General features: G+C 44.6%; 1 protein-coding gene across 1 annotated transcript in view; it reads right to left on the reverse strand.

Annotated features, from left to right (window-relative positions):
- The window catches only part of LPCAT4 (lysophosphatidylcholine acyltransferase 4), a 100,725-nt gene that overhangs the window by 26,590 nt on the left and 55,048 nt on the right, over positions 1-19,087 (reverse strand). The window lies entirely within an intron of this gene.

A 19,087-nucleotide genomic window follows, 5' to 3' on the forward strand; every position in this document is an offset into this window, starting at 1 on the left:
CCCTTGGTGATTCAAATAAGCTACCACCACTCGGTTGTCCGAAAACACCCGAAGGTTGGACAAATTCTAAGAGGGTGAACTTTCCTGCCAAAAGCTCCTTCATGTTTGAGGATACTGCTCTTAACTCACCTGTCCAGACCACTGTGCTATCTGGTCATTCAGGTGTGCCCCCCAAACCCTGGGGCTTGCGTCTTGTCAAGACCTGTGAAACTAAAACCACCCATGGAACATCCTGGGTCAGATTCTCTGTCCTTATCCACCATTCTAGAGAGCGGTTTCCAACGATCTGGTGAACCGCCCTTCTAAATTTCCTTTTAGAGAATTTTCTGTTGACAAAACCTCCCGTTGCAACCCCCTGGTTTGTGCCTGAGCCCACTGAACGGCCAGAATACAGGATGTCATGGACTCTAAGAGGGACATTGCTTTCCACAAAGTTATGGAGGGGAGGTCCTTTGTTCGAGCTACCAACTCCATCTTCCGGACTGTCTCTATCGGGAGGCGACACTCCTGATTGCTCGAATTTAGTATAATGCCCAGGTACTCCTGTACCTGGCTCGGCACTAACCTGGATTTCCCTAGATTCAAAAGCCAGCCTAAGTTGGTTAAGGAACTCATGACTCTCTAACTGGTCTTTGCAATGTTGAGGGGAGTTGCCAATTATCGAGAAGTCGTCTAGATATGGAAAGATTAGAATATCTTGTTCCCTCAGGTGTGCCATTACTTCTGCCACTACCTTGGTGAATACCCAAGGTGCTATGGCTAGTCCAAAGGGTAGAGCTGAGAACTGATAGTGTCTTATTACCCCTTGTATTAGGACCGCTACCCTGAGGAACTTTTGATAGTCTGTGTATGGGGACGTGATGGTATGCATCCTTTAAATCCAGAACCGTCATGAAACAGAGTGGAAACAGCATTTTCACGAACGTCTTTATTTTCATCTTGAATGATTGCACTTTCAGGCACCTGTTTAGCTTTTTTAAATTTATAATCATCCTCAAAGACCCATCTGGTTTCCTTCTCAGGAAAAGAGGGACCCCCCGAACTCCCTTCCCCACCAGCCCCAGAATCTCCTGTTCTAAGGCCAGTTCTGCTTCTGAAGAAATCTGAGGTGTCATTATGAAGGATGGATGGGGAGTAGAGTGGAAAGAAAGTTTTAGGCCTTATTTTATTTGGTCCAATATCCAAGAACTGTTGGTTATTTGCTCCCAGGCAGGGAAAAAAAAAAAAAGAATCTTCCCCCCACCTGGGAGAAACCCTCATTGGGATGTCAATGGGCCTGGTGAACATGAATCCCTTGCTTTTACTCCTGTGGGTTTTGGGGGGTTTCCTCTGGAGAAATCTAATACTCCGAAAGGGCCGCTTGTAAGATAGGTTAGCGAGGATAGGGAATAGTTTTTTCCTGTCCCTCGCTTTATTCAGAATATCTTCCAGTGCAGAACCAAACAAGAACTCGCCCTCGCAGGGAATAGAACACAATTTTGATTTAGTCTGGATGTTCCCTGGCCAGCACTTAAGCCAGAGAGCACGCCGGGCTGCATTGGAGAGAGATGCCGATCTAGCGGCTAGCCTGACCGAATTTGCGGATGCGTCCACCAGAAAGGCAGCAGCACCCTTCATTACAGGAATAGAGTCTAATATAGTCTCTAGAGGTTTTTGCCTGAGGCAAGATTCCAGCTGGCCCAGCTAGACCATTAGCGATCTAGCCGTACAGGTGGCAGCCACTGCTGGCTTTGGCCCTCACCCGGCAGCTTCCAATGACCCTTTCACGAATGGATCTGATTTCTTGCCCATGGGGTCCTTTAATACCCCCATATCTTCAAAAGGAAGGGCAAACTTTTTAGATGTTTTGGCAATTGCTACATCTAACTTCAGAGCCTTCTTCCAAAATGAACACCCCGGGTCCTCAAAGGGGTATTTTCTCTTTGGGGTCAGGAGACCCTTACTTTCTGGTTTCTTCCATTCTTTTTTAATTAAAGCTTGGATTTTTTTCCATTCAGTGGAAAGGACCTCTTTTTGTTCTAGCCCCCCGAACATAATATCCTGAACTGATTTTTTTTTTAGGTGAGGATCTACCAGTCCCATGGTGGCTAACCACTTTAACGAGGTTATCTGTCTCCTAACGGAAAACAGTTGCAACCACTTTTACCCCCAGAGGACGATGAAGATGTTGATGGAGATGAGCAGGATGTATCTAAACCTCCCCATCCTCACTCTTTGCAGTATTGGATCCCAAATCAGGGGACCTATGTCTGGATTTCCGCTTCTTCCTCTCCTCCTGAAGGTGCTTTCTACGTGCGTTTTAATCAATGATATAAGCTCTGAGGCAAACCCCAGAGTCCCTTCGCAGATTGTCTGCTCTATGCAGAAGCTGCAAAGTTTCTTTTCCCATGTGGTGGGTAATTCCCCCATACAAAGAGCACAACTCCTATGCCTAATTGTCCCTGAACTCTTCCTTCCCTAAAAGAAGAGAATAGGGGAGTCTCAATTAAAAGATAAACTTTCTCGAAGATCACTCACCACACCTTGACAGAATGAAGGGTACTGGTTGAGGAGGAACTGTTCTCATGGAAGGACTTCCTCTTGTGGCGGACACCACACTGGAGCCCGATTGTCCCCCTGCGCTGCCATGCTGCTGGTGATGTGGAGTTTTCTTTTATGTTGCTCCTGTCACTGTTGGAGAGGTGACCGACATGCTCCAGTTGCTGTAGGTCACTCAGCCAGTGAGGAGGACTGACCGAGCTCCATCAGAAGCACACTTTCAGGTGACCAGGGGAGGCACCGGATATATTTAAATGGGGGAGGCACTCATTGGTGGCCATGGGGATCCACGCGACTGGATCATCAAGTCATGCCTTGTACGTTCGCGTCATAGCGACCCCGTGCATGCGCCCTTACTGGTTACCCAGTAATGCACCGCGGTGGCCTCCTGTCATAGGCCACGCCTCTCCACGCTAGCTTCCAGAACCCTCGGAGTCCCAGCAATGGCGCGATCCATGGAGTTGATTCCAGAAAAGACGCTGACCCCAGCAGTGGCACCTCAAGCTACCGCACCGGCCAAGGCACGGAACCCCCAGCTGCTTCGATCGGACCGGTTCGGCCTGGCATCACACAACTTCCACAGGTATGCCCTGATGACGACTGTAGGTTCCCCATCAGGGTCAGGAAACCAACTGATGTGGGAGAGAGATACTGCCTTTTTATCTGTAGGTTTCCTGTCCTTGATGGGTGGATCCCCTCTCTCTGTGGTGCAGTAATGGGGTGAAGGGGGAAAAAAAAAAACCACACATTAGCTGTCAACTTTAAAAAAATATATAAAAAATATAAAGGCCTAGTAGTGTTTAACCCCTTTACCCCCAAGGGTGGTTTGCACGTTAATGACCGGGCCAATTTTTACAATTTCTGACCACTGTCCCTTTATGAGGTTATAACTCTGGAACACTTCAATGGATCCTGGTGATTCTGACATTGTTTTCTCGTGACATATTGTACTTCATGACAATGGTAAAAATTATTTGATAGTACCTGCGTTTATTTGTGAAAAAAACGGAAATTTGGCGAAAATTATGAAAATTTCGCAATTTTCCAACTTTGAATTTTTATTCAATTAAATCACAGAGATATGTCACACAAAATACTTAATAAGTAACATTTCCCACATGTCTACTTTACATCAGCACAATTTTGGAAACAAAATTTTTTTTGTTAGGGAGTTATAAGGGTTAAAAGTTGACCAGCAATTTCTCATTTCTACAACACCATTTTATTTTAGGGACCACATCTCATTTGAAGTCATTTTGAGGGGTCTATATGATAGAAAATACCCAAGTGTGACACCATTCTAAAAACTACACCCCTCAAGGTGCTCAAAACCATATTCAAGAAGTTTATTAACCCTTCTGGTGCTTCACAGGAATTTTTTGAATGTTTAAATAAAAATGAACATTTAACTTTTTTTCACAAAAAATTTAATTCAGCTCCAATTTGTTTTATTTTACCAAGGGTAACAGGAGAAAGTGGACCCCAAACATTGTTGTACAATTTGTCCTGAGTATGCCAATACCCCACATATGGGGGTAAACCACTGTTTGGGCGCATGGCAGAGCTCGGAAGCGAAGGAGTGCCATTTGACTTTTCAATGCAAAATTGACTGGAATTGAGATGGGACGCCATGTTTCGTTTGGAGAGCCCCTGACGTGGCTAAACATTGAAACCCCCCACAAGTGACACCATTTTGGAAAGTAGACCCCCTAAGGAACTTATCTAGAGGTGTGGTGAGCACTTTGACCCAACAAGTGCTTCACAGAAGTTTATAATGTAGAACCTTAAAAATAAAAAATCATATTTTTTCACAAAAATTATCTTTTCGCCCCCAATTTTTTATTTTCCCAAGGGTAAGAGAAGAAATTGGACCCCAAAAGTTATTGTACAATTTGTCCTGAGTACGCTGATAGCCCATATGTGGGGGTAAACCACTGTTTGGGCGGATGGGAGAGCTCGGAAGGGAAGGAGCGCCGTTTGACTTTTCAATGCAAAATTGACAGGAATTGAGATGGGACCTCATGTTGCGTTTGAAGAGCCACTGATGTGCCTAAACATTTAAACCCCCCACAAGTGACACCATTTTGGAAAGTAGACCCCCTAAGGAACTTATCTAGAGGTGTGGTGAGCACTTTGACCCACCAAGTGCTTCACAGAAGTTTATAATGCAGAGCCGTAAAAATAAAACAAAATTTTTTTCCCACAAAAATTATTTTTTTAGCCCCCAGTTTTGTATTTTCCTGAGGGTAACAGGAGAAATTGGACCCCAAAATTTGTTGCCCAATTTGTCCTGAGTGCGATGATACACCATATGTGGGGGGAACCACTGTTTGGGCACATGGGAGGGCTCAGAAGGGAAGGAGTGCCATTTGAATGCAGACTTAGATGGAATGGTCTGCAGGTGTCACATTGCGTTTGCAGAGCCCCTAATGTACCTAAACAGTAGAAACCCCCCACAAGTGACACCATTTTGGAAAGTAGACCCCCTTAGGAACTTATCTAGATGTGTGCTGAGCGCTTTGACCCACCAAGGGCTTCACAGAAGTTTATAATGGAGAGCCGTAAAAATAAAACAAAAATTTTTTCCCACAAAAATTATTTTTTAGCCCCCAGTTTTGTATTTTCCCGAGGGTAACAAGAGAAATTCGACCCCACAATTTGTTGTCCAATTTGTCCTGAGTGCGCTGATACCCCATATGTGGGGGGGAACCACTGTTTGGGCGCATGGGAGGGCTCGGAAGGGAAGGAGCTCCATTTGGAATGAGGACTTAGATGGAATGGTCTGCAGGTGTCACATTGCATTTGCAGAGCCCCTAATGTACCTAAACAGTAGAAACCTCCCACAAGTGACACCATTTTGGAAACTAGACCCCCTAAGGAACTCATCTAGATGTGTTGTGATAGCTTTAAACCCCCAAGTGTTTCACTACAGTTTATAACGCAGAGCCGTGAAAATAAAAAATCTTTTTTTCCCCACAAAAAATATGTTTTAGCCCCAAGTTTTGTATTTTCCCAAGGGTAGCAGGAGAAATTGGACCCCAAAAGTTGTTGTCCTATTTGTCCTGAGTACGCTGATACCCCATATGTTGGGGTAAACCCCTGTTTGGGCACACGGGAGAGCTCGGAAGGGAAGAAGCACTGTTTTACTTTTTCAACGCAGAATTGGCGGGAATTGAGATCGGACGCCATGTCGCGTTTGGAGAGCCCCTGATGTGCCTAAACAGTGGAAACCCCCCAATTATAACTGAAACCCTAATCCAAACACATCCCTAACCCTAATCCCAACAGTAACCCTAACCACACCTCTAACCCTGACACACCCCTAACCCTACCCTATTCCCAACCGTAAATGTAATCTAAACCCTAACTATAACTTTAGCCCCAACCCAAACTGTAGCCCTAGCCCTAACCCTAGCCCTAATCCTAACCCTAACCCTAGCCCTAGCCCTAACCCTAGCCCTAACCCTAACCCTAGCCCTAACCCTAACCCTAGCCCTAACCCTAGCCCTAACCCTAGCCCTAAACCTAACCCTAACCCTAACCCTAGCCCTAACCCTAGCCCTAGCCCTAACTCTAACCCTAGCCCTAATGGGAAAATGGAAATAAATACATTTTTTTTATTTTTCCCTAACTAAGGGGGTGATGAAGGGGGGTTTGATTTACTTTTATAGCGGGTTTTTTAGCGGATTTTTATGATTGGCAGCCGTCACACACTGAAAGACGCTTTTTATTGCAAAAAATATTTTTTGCGTTACCACATTTTGAGAGCTATAATTTTTCTATATTTTGGTCCACAGAGTCATGTGAGGTCTTGTTTTTTGCGGGACGAGTTGATGTTTTTATTGGTAACATTTTCGGGCACGTGACATTTTTTGATCGCTTTTTATTCCGATTTTTGTGAGGCAGAATGACCAAAAACCAGCTATTCATGAATTTCTTTTGGGGGAGGCGTTTATACCGTTCCGCGTTTGGTAAAATTGATGAAGCAGTTTTATTCTTCGGGCCAGTATGATTACAGCGACACCTCATTTATATCATTTTTTTATGTTTTGGCGCTTTTATACGATAAAAACTATTTTATAGAAAAAATAATTATTTTTGCATCACTTTATTCTCAGGACTATAACTTTTTTATTTTTTTGCTGATGATGCTGTATGGCGGCTCGTTTTTTGCGGGACAAGATGACGTTTTCAGCGGTACCATGGTTAGTTATATCTGTCTTTTTGATCGCGTGTTATTCCACTTTTTGTTCGGCGGTATGATAATAAAGCGTTGTTTTTTGCCTCGTTTTTTTTTTTTTTTTCTTACGGTGTTTACTGAAGGGGTTAACTAGTGGGCCAGTTTTATAGGTCGGGTCGTTATGGACGCGGCGATACTAAATATGTGTACTTTTATTGTTTGTTTTTTTTTTATTTAGATAAAGAAATGTATTTATGGGAATAATATATATATTTTTTTTTCATTATTTTGGAATATTTTTTTTTATTTTTTTTTACACATTTGAATTTTTTTTTTTTTTTAACTTTTTTACTTTGTCCCAGGGGGGGACATCACAGATCAGTGATCTGACAGTTTGCACAGCACTCTGTCAGATCACTGATCTGACATGCAGCGCTGCAGCCTTCACAGTGCCTGCTCTGAGCAGGCTCTGTGAAGCCACCTCCCTCCCTGCAGGACCCGGATCCGCGGCCATCTTGGATCCGGGGCTGGAGGGAGCAGGGAGGGAGGTGAGACCCTCGCAGCAACGCGATCACATCGCGTTGCTGCGGGGGGCTCAGGGAAGCCCGCAGGGAGCCCCCTCCCTGCGCGGTGCTTCCCTGTACCGCCGGCACATCGCGATCATCTTTGATCGCGGTGTGCCGGGGGTTAATGTGCCGGGGGCGGTCCGTGACCGCTCCTGGCACATAGTGCCGGATGTCAGCTGCGATAAACAGCTGACACCCGGCCGCGATCGGCGGCGCTCCCCCCGTGAGCGCTGCCGATCGCATATGACGTACTATTGCGTCCTTGGGAAGTAAAGCCCACCCCACATGGACGCAATAGTACGTCTAATGGCAGAAAGGGGTTAAAAAAATAAATAAATAAAAAAATTTCAGTACTAAATTCATTAACTGGTACATGCGCAATCACCAATCACCATCCACCCCATCAACCGCATCTTCGGATTCTTCTTCCTCATCGTGGCAAGTGTTGTCACAGGTCTCTGGCCGAAGAACCTCCACTTGTTTACCCGCTACAGTTGGGGTGACAGAGCCTGTCAACTGATACGGAATTGGACATGCCTGCTCTTTTTGACTGATATTACATACCAAGCACACACACACACACACCATCGTTCTCAATCCACAGTAACATCTCTGCCTGCACCTCAGTCCAGTAGCTTGTCGTGTTCTCCCTACTCCACCCTGTGTCAGCACAGCAGCAAATCCTCGTTTGTGCAGTTGTGCTCACGTAAATGATTCTTTCCTCCTACACATGGCAAAGCTAACAGCTTGAACTTCATATTCAATCTACTAATAGTAACCTTCATTTATACATCGCAAACACATTCCGCATAGCTTTACAAGTCAGCAGTTCATATAAAAGAGTGAAAAGTTACCAAGTTTAAGATTATCAAACAAACCAAAATAATGACGACCCTTCTCTTCAGAGCTTACAATCTACAATGAGGTGGGGTGACAAATTCTAGGTGCTTATTTACAGTGATTGTACTACCATCTAAAGGAAATGGGGGGGGAGGGGGTAGATAAAGGCTGCATGAGCCTTTTGGGTACAGGTGACTGATGGTGAATTATGTTCAGAGAAGGAATACATTTATAATATATATCTAAAATGTCTAAGTTGTGGTTATACTCTTAATTTCATGAGGGACAAAGGGTAAGAGGTGAGTCATCTAGGTAGGAGATTGAACTGAACCGGACAAAGTAGAGATCAGGGGCATTACCAACTTTGCGTGTCTCAGAGTTTGAAAGCTGTGAGAGGCCACGAGAATTGGCTAGGGATAGAAGCTGCTATGCAGTTGGGGAGATGGAGCTGTTGAAGTCTTAAAATAAGGATTGTCAATTCTGAGGACAAAGTGTGGCAGCAACGCATAAAAGTGGTCAAGGAAGTGGGTGGGTGAGCCTGGGGGCCGGTATATGACTGCTACTCTGAGGGAGAGGAGATGGAAAACGGTGTGAACACGGAGAAGGTGTAAACCTCAAAAGAAGAAGAATGGAGTGTAGGGTTATCGTGGAGTTAGCAGTGATCGTATGGCGGGATATACACATATTCCATGTGCTTTAATCTGGACGTGGATAAGCCGTACACTCACTATTACTTTTCTGAGAACTAATTATTGTGAACAGCCTGTAACCTTCTTGGATGATTTGTCGCCCAATCGGGTCATTGTCTCGATTGTAGGGGCAAGCAGAGAGCTATTCGCTACAAAGATCACAGCGCTTATTTCTGTATGACTCATGGCCTGTGATCGCTGTGATTATTGCATGGCCACACCAATCTGTTTTCCGCCTTATGGATACAGTTGGTTTCTGAAAGCTGATGGCTGTCAGAGTCCCCCCAGTACCAGTTGCCCAGTCACCATTACGTCGCCAAAAAAGATGTGCCTGCGCTGCAGCAACAAGTCGCAGACAATATCACCCGTTCTCTGAAAAATTCTATGTCTGCCAGGCTGTATTTCAACAATAACACCTGGACGAGAAAGCATGGACAGGGGAGTTACATCTAGATGACTGGGCACTGGGTGACTCTGGTGGCTGTTGAGGCAGTCAAGGAAAGGGCTGCTCCACAAGTCCTTCAATCCCCATGGCTTGTAGGGCACTTGGGGATGGAGAAATAAACCACTATACAACATAAGATGGATAACTAAAAACTACTATACAACAGGGGTTGGAGAACTAAACAGCTATGTTTGCAGAACTAAAATTAACATCAGACCATGGAGAACTAAACTAATAGACAACAGGGATTGTAAAACTAAACTGCTAAACAGCTTGGGTTGGAGAACTAAACTAGTACACACCAAGGGATGGAGATCTAAAGCAGTAGCCACCAAGGTGTCACTAGACACCAAGTCTTGGAATCCCCAGGACTTGCAGAACAAACCTCTGTATGTAACAATTACTGCAGTGCTTCTGCCTCTTCCACCTCCTCCACATGCACCCTCAATCTCTGCCTTAATTAAACACACGTTCCAACACTGTAGAGAGAATCCCTCCCCTACCTTCTTACTGCGCAGCCAGGGCTCACCATAATCAGGAGGTGTTTACATTAATATGCCTTGGAGATCGCAGTGATACAGATCAACAGTTGTGGACACGTATCCATGCAGAATTTGACAATGGCTGTCTACACTCAACCTGGAGCCGGGGAAGGCCGTGTGTGATAACAATGTAAACCTTGTGGTGGCCCTACGCCGGGTCAACCTTACACATGCCTTGCATGGCTCGCATCCTTAACCTGATGGTACAGTAATTCCTCTGCCAAGCTTGGATGCGCTGCTGCAGAAACCACTGTTGTGCAGACTTCCACCATTCCACTTCAGTTGGAAATGAGATCTTTCGGACTACCAGTTAACCGGTTGATATGCGATATGACCACACCATGGAATTAAACTCTGCACATGTTGCAGCTACTGGCAGCAGCGCGGAGACCTGATAAGTATGACATTTTTCATATCCTTGCACAACGCAGTACGGACATGGTGCAATTCACACTTGCGTAGTGGATACAGATGAAGGACCTCTGCACCCTTCTGCACATTTTCTTAATGGCTACTAAGATGGTTAGCGGTGATTATGCCGTCATTAGGCATCCCTATTACTGTCATCTACATGCTACAGCACACTTTAAATAGTGTGGGTGAGGAGGTGGTGGTGGTCCTGGAGGAAGAGGAAGACGAAGAGGATACCTTTAGGGTTAACAATATTTAGAAGTTCAGGTCTACAGTCTCAGATGTTTGCCATGGGAGGAACAAATTGAGAAGGACCATGGAATGGATGAGAAGGAAGAGGTGATGGACGCACAACAGTTAGGAGATGATGACGATAATGATTCCCTCTATGTTGTCTGTGATTGTCAGGAGGGAATGGAGGAAGAAAGCTTGAGTATTATACCACCACCAACACACTGGAGTTTGACCTCATGAAAGACCGAACCATGAGAGCCTTCTTGCAGGACAATCTGCAACATGATTGTTACCGTATAGTTATGATTCCAAATAGTGCTGACTACTGGGTTGCCAGTGTGTTCTATCCACAATAGAAAAAAGTAAATTTTGCCAGTTGCTTCCCCCCTGGAAGAGGGACACGCCAATGCTGCAGTATCAAAACATACTGGAAGACAATCTTGACGGTGGTTTTCACCAACGCAACAGTGAGGCACACAGTTTGCATCAAAGTGATAGCCTTCCAACCACAGAAACGTTCAGTTTTTGCGTTGACAACATTAGCAGCCTTGCAGAGTTTGCATATTCTACCCGTGTTTGCGAGGGTTTACTCCCAGAAATTATTTTTCTACCCACGCTACAAAGACATACAGATAGTAAATTTAGACTGAGTCCCTATGGTGACAGTGCCAGTAATGTCTAAAGCGAATGTTGAATTATAATAAGTGATAAATAAGTTTGCATCTCGGCTTCAGGAAAATGGCCGCCGCGATCTCCATCTGCGCACGCGCGGCATCCCGCGGCCATTTTCCTGAAGCCCCGTGCAGCAGAGCACTCCATCTGCGCACGCGCGGCGACAGGAAGATGGCCGCCCCCACCGATGACAAGGGTAATAGCGCAGATCGCGTGCTTTTTCTTCACCTGCGCGCAGTGGATTCGGCACTTGGACATGCGCACACCACTACGCCACCAACGGAAAGCTGGGGAAGAAACAGCGATGTCACCACGCCCACCTGACCTGACCAGCCTGATTGACAGGCGAAAACGGCGACTTTGGTAATGTATTTCGCAGCATAGGTGAGGAATCAGGGTACACTACATACACTATTGTAACGCACAGCGCAGGCCCTATTTAACAGTATTTTCATCTCAATCTGAAAAAACAGGGTGACAGGTTCCCTTTAAAAGTTGACCAGCGATTTCTCATTTTTACAACAAAATTTGCAAAACCATTTTTTTTTTTTTAGGGACCACCTCACACTTGAAGTGACTGAGGGGCCTGTATGACAGAAAATGCCCAAAAGTGACAGTATTCTAAACACTGCACCCCTCAAGATAGTCAAAACCAAATTCAATAAGTTAATTAACCCTTCAGTTGCTTCACAGGAATTTTTGGAATGTTTAAAAAAATAGAATTATTCTTACCGTTAATTCGGTTTCTAGTAACCCACCACGACAGCACACCTGGAGGATGTTACCCCTTTCCTAATAGGGACAGGAAATGACCAAGAGGTTAAATAACCCCTCCCTCATCCTCCCCTCAGTGTTATTATAAAGGACCACAGGAGAAGTAATGCTTCAAATTATATTTATTCTTTCCAGAACGTATATTAAGCAAAGGGAGGGATTACTCCTGCTGTCGTGGTGGGTTACTAGAAACCGAATTAACGGTAAGAATAATTCTATTTTCTCTAGTAACCCCCCACGACAGCACACTTGGAGCAGTACCCAAGAGTAATCTCTTAGGGAGGGAATATAGCTCTAAGGACTTTTTCTCCGAAGGCTAAGTCTTCCTTTGACATCAGGTCTAGCCTGTAATGTTTGGAAAATGTATGGACCGAGGACCATGTAGCAGCTCTGCAAATTTGTTCAATGGAAGCACTGGCTTTCTCGGCCCAGGAGACAGCTGTTGCTCTGGTAGAATGAGCTGTGAATTTTCTGGCGGTGGAAGGCCTTGGATTTGATAAGCCTCCAAGATTACGCTCTTGATCCAATTGGCAATTGTAGATTTGGAAGTCTTCTTTCCCTTATTCTGTCCGTGAAGATGGATAAACAAATTCTGATCCTTCCTAATTTTTTCTGAAACTTGAAGGTAATAAAATACCGTTCTCCGAACGTCTAAAGTATGGAATTCTTCTTCTTCCTAATTTTTTGGTTCTTGATGAAAGGAAGGGAGAATTATCTCCTGCGACTTGTGGAAGTCAGAGACGACCTTTGGCAGAAAGGATGGATCCAATCGCAGAATAAGTCTATCTTGTAGAATCCTCATGTAGGGTTCATTGATTGACAGGGCCTGTAGTTCACCTACTCTCCTGGCTGTAGTTATAGCTATCAGGAAGGTGGTTTTCCAGGCGAGTCTATCCATTGCTATTGATGACAAGGGTTCAAAAGGTGGAAGTGTAAGTCCCTTCAGGACTATATTGAGGTCCCAAGATGGGACTATATTTATGGATCTTGGAGATATGCGGGATGCTGCCGTCATAAATCTTCTTATCCATCTGTGTTCGGCTAAAGGCTGGTCAAAATACGAGCTCAGTGCCGCCACCTGTACCTTGAGGGTGCTGGGTCTGAGACCTTTTTCTAGCCCATCTTGCAAAAAATCCAGGATTCTGGCTAAGTTCGGCCGGTCTGGGTTGGGCCGTTCAGGAGCACTCCATGTGATATACGTTTTCCATATTTTCTGATAAATGGAATTGGTAACTGTCTTCCGGCTTTTCTGTAGCGTACTAATGACCTTCTTTGATAGCCCTCTGGTCCTCAGAATTGAGAATTCAGAAGCCAGGCATTCAGGTGTAATCTCTCGGGATCTGGATGAAGTATTGGCCCCTGATAGAGAAGGTTCTTGATCGGAGGTAGTGCCATCGGTCCATCTACTTTTAGGTTGATGAGGGACCCAAACCAACTTCTTTTGGACCAAAATGGAGCCACTAGGATTACACTGACCCTTTCTGTCCTTATCTTTTGTAGGACCTTTGGTAGAATTGGTAATGGAGGAAAAGCATAGGCCAGTGAGAATGTCCATGGTTGGGCCAATGCGTCTACTCCTAGCCCCGGATTGGTTGGATCTAGCGAAAAAAATTGGTCCACTTTTGTGTTCTGAGCATTTGCGAACAGGTCCACTTCCGGCTGTCCCCACTTTCTGACCAAAATTTGAAAAGTTTCTGGGTCTAGACCCCATTCTCCGGGATGGATCCTTTCTCTGCTCAGGAAGTCGGCCTGTATATTTATTTCCCCTTTTATGTGCAGGGCAGAAAGTGAGAGAACATGTTCTTCGGCCCAGGAAAATATTCTGGCTGATATAGCCTTTAGATCCTCGTGTCTTGTACTTCCCTGATGGCGAAGATGGGCAACTGTTGTCACGTTGTCCGAGTAGATCTTGATATGGGAATTTTGAACAAGAGTTACTGCTGCTTTGAGGACTTCCTCCACAGCTTTTAGTTCTCTGAAGTTCGAGGATCGTTGGCTTATCTCGTTTGGCCAGTCCCCCTGAAATATGTGTTGGGCTACCGTAGCTCCCCAACCTCTTTCGCTGGCATCTACTGTTATAGAGATTGCTGGATCCTGCGACCAGGGAACTCCTTTGATTAGGTTTTCCTTTTGTAGCCACCACGTCAACGGTGGTATTCTGATTTTTTTGTCCAGAGAATTTGGGGATCCGTCCCAGTTTGACAGAATATGAGTCTGGAGTACTCTGGTGTGGGCTTGTGCCCATGACACCATCTGGATGCATGACGTCATGGTCCCGAGAACCGACATAGTTTCTCTAAGATGGGCTATCTTCTTGCTCCGCAACATTCTGATTTTTGCTGTAAGCAAGGTCCGTTTTTGTTCTGGTAAGAAAGATGTTTGGCTGTGAGAATCCAGTAGGACCCCTAAAAAGACCTTTGTTGTTGACGGAACCATATCCGATTTTTTGTGGTTCACTATCCAGCCTAGGGACGATAAGATTTGGACTGTCTTTTGAAGGTGTTCTTGAAGAATGGGAACTGAGGGAGCCACTATCAGGAGGTCGTCGAGGTATGGAATTATGCATATTTGTTGACCTCTGATGTAGACCATTACTTCGGACATGATCTTTGTGAAAATCCTTGGGGCTGAGGATAGCCCAAACGGGAGGACATTGAATTGAAAATGGTCTATGTCTTTCCCCCTGGCGACTGCAAATCTTAGGAATTTTCGATAAGTTGGATGGATTGGGACGTGGTAATACGCGTCCTGTAAATCTATCGTCGCCATGACGAAATCTTGTCCTATGAGGGGTACTGTAGACCTTACTGATTCCATCTTGAACCTTCTGTAGGCTACGTATTGATTCAGAGGTTTTTGGTTGATTATTATTCGATGGGACCCATTTGGTTTCTTTATTAGAAACAAATTTGAATAATGTCCTCTGTTCCTCTCGTTCTCCCGGACTGAGGAAATCACCTAGTTGACTAGGAGATCTTGTACTCCCGCTATCAATATGGATTGTAGCTTTTGTGAAGCTAGATGTTGTTCTTGACATCTTTTGAGGATATGATATCAACTCTATTTTTATTCCGTCTCTGACTGATGTTAAGGTCCATTGGTCTGAGCAGATTGCTTGCCAGTATGGGAGGAAGTTTGAGATACGACCCCCCACCATGGTGGCGTCATTGTTTTCTTTGAGTTTGGGGTTGGGAAAGAAAAAGATTTGTCTTTCCCGCCTTTTGGATAACTCCAACTTGCCCTTGCCTCTGTATTGAGGAGTATGCTCTTGTTGAGAGCGAAAGGGTCTTTTCCTAGGGTTTCTAGGTTCTGGCAATGTCTTTTTGTCTGAAGCCTTCTCCAGTAGATCATCCAGGGCAGGCCTAAACATATATTTCCCTTTAAAGGGAATAGAACAGAGCCTCATCTTTGAGGTCATGTCCCCAGACCAAGATCTCAGCCAGAGTGCTCGTCTTACGGAATTTGACAACCCTGATGATCTTGCTGCCACCCTCACGGACTCAGCCGAGGCATCTGCTAGAAATCCTGTCGCTTTCTGGAAGATAGGTAGAGAGGCTCGTCACATCCTGCTGCCGGCTTCAGACCGGAAGTCCTCATCGCGCGCATCCAATGGAGGAGGAGAGGGGCTGGAGAGCTCAGAGAGGCCTCCAGCCGAAGAATGCCGCCCAGACCTTGCCCTGCAGGTGCGGACTGGTAGCGGATGTCCTGAGTCCGGAGGAGACGGGAGCAGCGCTCGGGGAAGAGAGGTGAGTCTGCTCCCCAGCTGCCCGGCGTAAGATCACTTTTCCCCCTGGTGACCGCTGCCGGCACAGTACACCTGGGATGACCTCTTCATCCCTAGTAGGGACAGGAAAAAACACTGAGGGGAGGATGAGGGAGGGGTTATTTAACCTCTTGGTCATTTCCTGTCCCTATTAGGAAAGGGTTAACATCCTCCAGGTGTGCTGTCGTGGGGGGTTACTAGAGAAAAATTGAACATTTAACTTGTTCATAAAATTTTTACTTCAGATCCAATTGGTTTTATTTTACCAAGGGTAACAGGAGAAATTGGACCACAAAAGTTGTGCAATTTGTCCTGATACCCCATATATGGGGGTAAACCAGTGTTTGGGCGCATGGCAGAGCTCGGAAGGTAAGGAGCGCCATTTGACTTTTCTATGCAAAATTGGCTGGAATGGAGATCGGACACCATGTCGCGTTTGGAGAGCCCCTGATGTGCCATTTTGGAAAGTAAGCCCCCTAAGGAACTTATCTAGATGTGTTGTGAGAACTTTGAACCCCCAAGTGTTTTGCTAAAGTTTATAACGCAGAGCCGTGAAAATAAAAAATATATTTTTTCCATGAAAATGATATTTTAGCCCCCACATTTTTATTTTCACAAGGGTAACAGGAGAAATTGGACTGCAAAACTTGTTGTCCAATTTGTCCTGAGTACGCAGATACCCAATATGTGGGGGGAGGACCACTGTTTGGGCGCATGTCAGAGCTCGGAAGGGAAGGAGCACTTTCACTTTTTCAACACAGAATTGGCTGGAATTGAGATCGGACGCCATGTCACGTTTGGAGAGTCTCAGCACCAACCACACCCCCAACCTCAACTTCAGCCCCAAGCACACCCCCAGCCCCAAGCACACCCCCAGCCCCAACCCTAACAGGAAAATGGAAATAAATACATTTTTTTAATTTATTTTTCCCTAACTAAGGGGGTGATAAAGGGGGGTTTGATTTACTATTTATAACGGGCTTTTGTTTGGCAGCTGTCACACGCTAAGAGACGCTTTTTATTGCATCACCACATTTTGAGAGCTATATTTTGGCCCATAGAGTCATGTGAGGTCTTGTTTTTTGCGGGAGGAGTTGACGTTTCGGGCACATGACATTTTTTGATCGCTTTTTATTCTGATTTTTGGGAGGCAGAATGAACAAAAACCAGCAATTCCTGAATTTCTTTTAGGGGGGGCGTTTATACCGTTCCGCGTGTGGTAAAATTGATAAAGCAGCTTTATTCTTCGGGTTAGTACGATTACAGCGATACCTCATTTAAATCATTTTTTTTTATTTTTTTTGTGCTTTTACATAATAAAAACTATTTTATATAAAAAATAATTGTTTTTGCATCGCTTTATTCTGAGAGCTATAACTTTATTTTTCTGCTGATGACGCTGTATGGCGGCTTTTTTATGGGACAAGAGGACGTTTTCAGCAGTACCATGTTTATTTATAGCCGTCTTTTTTATCACATTTTATTGCACTTTTTGTTTGGCAGTATGATGAAGCATTGTTTTTTGCCTTTTTTTGTGGTGTTCACTGAAGGGGTTAACAAGTGGGATAGTTTTATAGGGCGGGTCGTTATGGACACGGCGAAGTGTACTTTTATTGTTTGTTTTTTTTATTTACATGAATAAATGGATTTATTGGAAAATATTTATTTTTTTCTTTATTTGGGGATTTTTTAAAAAATTTTTTTATACATTATATATTTTTTCTTACTTTCTAACACTTTGACTAGCACAGTGTCAGATCAGCGATCTTACAGGCAGTGCAGGAGGCTTTCTGGCGCCTGTTCTCAGCAGGCGCCGGGAAGCCACCTCATTTCAGGACCAGGAAGGAGCCCCTTGGCCATTTTGGATCCAGGGACTCCTTGGAGAACACTGGAACGCGATTGCATTGTTCCGGTGGCAGAGCGCAGGGAGCCCCCTTCCCTGCGCGATGCCCTTCTATTTCGCTGTCTCTACTGACAGCGGCATCAGAAGGGTTAAATGCCCACGATCGGTGCTAGCATGGCACTGGAATGCTCTCCTACCTACATTTTCTGCTGGTAAGGTATAGGTTTGCTGCAGAAATATGGGCAACGTGTCATTATATGAACTGATCAGGAAAAGGGCCAAGACGAAAGCAGGAATGGGAACATACAACAGGATCATTAACAGGGTGGCTATGGCAAGTAGGAGATCCAGGATCCAGCCTACAACGATTACTCTTTACCCAACACCATTACCGTTTAATGCTCGTCAGAAGATAGCTGTACCAGATGTGCGTCTCAAGCTAGGCATAAAAGATGGCTGTGAGAAAATGGATGCCAAAGATGCACATAATCTAGAAGATGGGCTCAAAATTTCAAACTCAGATCTCGGCTGCTGCATCACGTTTGTAAAAAAAATTATTAATTTTAATGTGCACCAGCTCTGCAGCACAGAACAATTTCAACTCCAGTAAATGAAGAGGTTGGATATAGCAGGTGGTATCCTGTTTATCAACAGAAAAAAAATAAAAATTTTAATGTGCTTGAGGTCCGCAGACAACTTCATATCACAGCCATAAAATTACAACGTGGGATATAGTGGGCTGTATCATATTCAGCAACAGAAAAAAAAAATTGTAATTTTTTTTTTATGTGCCTTAGGTTTGCAGACTGTTTCATATCACCACAGCACTAAAAGACAAGGTGGGATACAGCAGGCTGTTTCACATTTAGCAACAAAAAATAAGATTTAGAATGCAATGCTTGTGCATGGAGTACAATAGAAGCAGTGCACAACACTTGTAGGACATGTGCCCTGCTGGCTTTTGTCTGTGGACCTCAGTAATAGCAAAAAAAAAAAAAAAAAAAAAAAAAGCTGGAAGATCAATTTTACATCCACACTGGACACTATCTAGCTACAGTGACTGATATACAACTACCTAACTAGCTAAAATCTTCCTAACAGTGGCAGTGTCAGGAGCAGCCTCTCTGCGCTCTTAGTGTCAAAATGGCGCTAAAACAAGATGTCCGCTCTTTATATGGAGAGGGACATGTGATTTCACCAGCCAATGACAAGCCATGGGGTCAGGACATTGTGGGTGTTTCCTGCGCCCTGATTGGCTAGCCGCAATGTGCACACAAAGTTAGGAAAAAAAAATAAAATAAATAAATAAACACCGCCTCTCTGACCTCTGCTAACCCCCTCCCCTCAAACATGTGCTAAATGCTCAAGATACACCACTTGCTAAAGTGCTAAAAATACTTTTGGGGCAACGCAAATATTTTCCCGCACTTTTTACCGATTTTATAAAATTTTGCTTGCGTTTCTGATTAGGAATTCAAATATGCCATATAAGTGCCAAATTTATGTTTGGCGATCGTTTTCTGAACAAATTCGCTCATCAATAGACTACCTGACTTATGCACTAAATCAGACCTGGGCAAACTGTGGCGC

Source organism: Ranitomeya imitator, chromosome 1 (genome assembly GCF_032444005.1).
Source record: "Ranitomeya imitator isolate aRanImi1 chromosome 1, aRanImi1.pri, whole genome shotgun sequence".
NCBI lineage: Eukaryota > Metazoa > Chordata > Amphibia > Anura > Dendrobatidae > Ranitomeya > Ranitomeya imitator.